The sequence below is a fragment of the Montipora capricornis genome, chromosome 7 (assembly GCF_036669925.1).
Source record: "Montipora capricornis isolate CH-2021 chromosome 7, ASM3666992v2, whole genome shotgun sequence".
Lineage (NCBI taxonomy): Eukaryota > Metazoa > Cnidaria > Anthozoa > Scleractinia > Acroporidae > Montipora > Montipora capricornis.
Window position 1 is genome coordinate 35242191 of NC_090889.1, and position 2500 is coordinate 35244690.

The following is a 2500-nucleotide window of genomic DNA, read 5'->3' on the forward strand; positions in this document are numbered from 1 at the left end:
TCGCAAGCCACAGTTAAACTCCATGGAAAGGTTTCCTTGTAGAATGGCTAGCTATGGTTAACTGCTACTCGATCAAATGCAATTACGAACCTAGTTAATTCTAATTGTCCTGATTAAAGTTTCTTGAAGGTGTCATAATACTAACTAAAAAATACTATTAGCCTCAACTACTGCAGAGTCAGTAGTAGTCCATGTTAATTAAACTCTCACCAATTAAAGTTGATTTTCGATTAAAAATAAGGAAATTGGGAAAACGTCCGTGGGCAGGAGATAAGAAAAATACAACGCTATGATGAGAATAAAAAAACAAACTTGAAAGTTAGTATTATTGAATTATATGTACACTGTTCCCAATTAGGCCCAGTGGTAGAAGACTCACGGTTATTATTATTATTATCATTATGGCCGTTTATAAAGCACGAATACCTGCCAATCATCACGGTGATTGGGCATTAGGTAACGTGATGAAACACTGGTAATCTCTTTAAACAATAAAACAACTCTAAAACCTAGAACTGAACTTATTATAAACATCAACAAACTAAAATCTAAAAACTTGTATAGATCAACAAGCTAAAATGGTCTAAAATGCTCAACCTGGTCACTTAAACTCGATCAGAGGTCATTCTCCAATTTAACAACTGGGCAGATTCTTAAAATTCTCATAATCAATGTGTATAATTATGTTATTGTTGTTGTTGTTGTTATTATTATTATTATTATTATTATATGGCAGTTTATTACACTTCTGAATGCACTTATTTACAATAGGGAACCATAGGTCGAATAGACGTAGCCTATGGACCTCAAACTACCAACAATCAACTTAAAAAAGAATATAAAAACTTCCAGTATAAAATCTAAGACTATCGAAACTAATTTAAAAACTATGTTGTTTAAAATGCTCTTAAAATTTCTATAAATACAAAGCTTCTACATAAATAATTCCATGACTAAAAACCAAAAGCCTAAAATCTCCTTTACATATCATTACATGACTTAAATAAAAGTTAACTTCAACGTCCTTATAATGTCTCTCTCTTAATGTCTCATACTTGTAATTGAATGTCTTACACTTGTATTTTAAGTGTCTACGATTGTAAGTCACCCATATGTATTGAATGTATTTGTAAACACCAAGAGGTGTTCAACGATAAGTTATCCGTTGTTATGAATGAACAATCCAGAATTTAACAAGCTGCAGGAGCATTTACTTCTTTCTAGCCTAGTCAATCCTTGCAGGTTGCTTGGAGCAAAATGTATCACCCAACTTCTGCGCAACATGGTATTCCGAGTAAACGCTTAACGAGTGTCTTGTTACAACTATAGTACGTCAATAAAAATCCTTTGCTATGCCTCAGCTTGCCTCAGTGAGTAAATGGAGCAGCAACGGTGAAACGCGTAGGACACATCCTCGGAGATCCAGGGGCAGTCAGTCGAGACGAGACGAGAATCGGTACTGGCGTAACTTGAAAACTTTACGCCAGTCCCGATTCTCGTCGCGTCTCGACTGACTGGCTCCTTGGTCTCCGAGGATGCGTTGGACAGAGCAAGCGGAAAAAGCTGGAAAAGACTTTAAAATTGCACATTTTCATTACATAATTACTTATCCATATACCGTACACAAATGCAGTTGATGTTTCCACTTCTCTTTATGGTTTTAATATATCCTTAACTTAGCTTGATTAGATGTAGTGGGGTTTACTTTATATGATGATTTAGTTCATCTCTGTCGACACTTTCGTTTCGCGCGCTTTTTCATCGTTGGCATATAAAAGCTGATATCAGTTTTAAAGCAAATTTAATGAGTAACATCGTTATATACCTGAGTTTATTTTTCTTCCAACAGCGTGTGCTCTAATTGGTTACTTCGAGGTCACATGACAACTATTTCCTACCAAAAGTCTCTGAGCGGGCAACAGTGCAAAATCTATGACGTCAGAGGGTAACATTGCACTGTTACCCGCGAATGTTGACCGACGACCGCCGTTGCTGTTTCCGTTGCACGTTTTTCTTTTTGTGCTATATATCAAATCACTTAATGACTGGTCCCTCGGGAAACAGTTCATTTGGTTTCCCTCGAATTTCAATGTTTCCCTCGGCTGCGCGTTGGGGAAACATTGAGATTCTCGGGAAGCAAAATGAACTGTTTCCCGAGGGACCAGTCATTAAGTGTTTACTTTCACCTTCCACGGCATTAGGGAGCTGAAGCACGCGTGTTTTTGAGACGCGGGCGGCAACCGGAAGAGAACATTTCGCGTACCAGGGCAGTGGGGTCTGCCAGATTTTTGTACTAATCACCTCTTTTGGAGAAAAAGTACTTAGTAATGTAAATGTGGTTGTGTGAAGACAAGTTAGAAGGGAAAACAGCTTACTTCCGGTGGCCGTCCGCGTCTCAAAAACGCGCGTGCTTAAAATTCCTGATCTGTTAACGTATTCTCCTTATTTGTGCTAAGACCATTGTCGAAAATGTGCAAAGAGCACAGTGGTTCTTGAGACG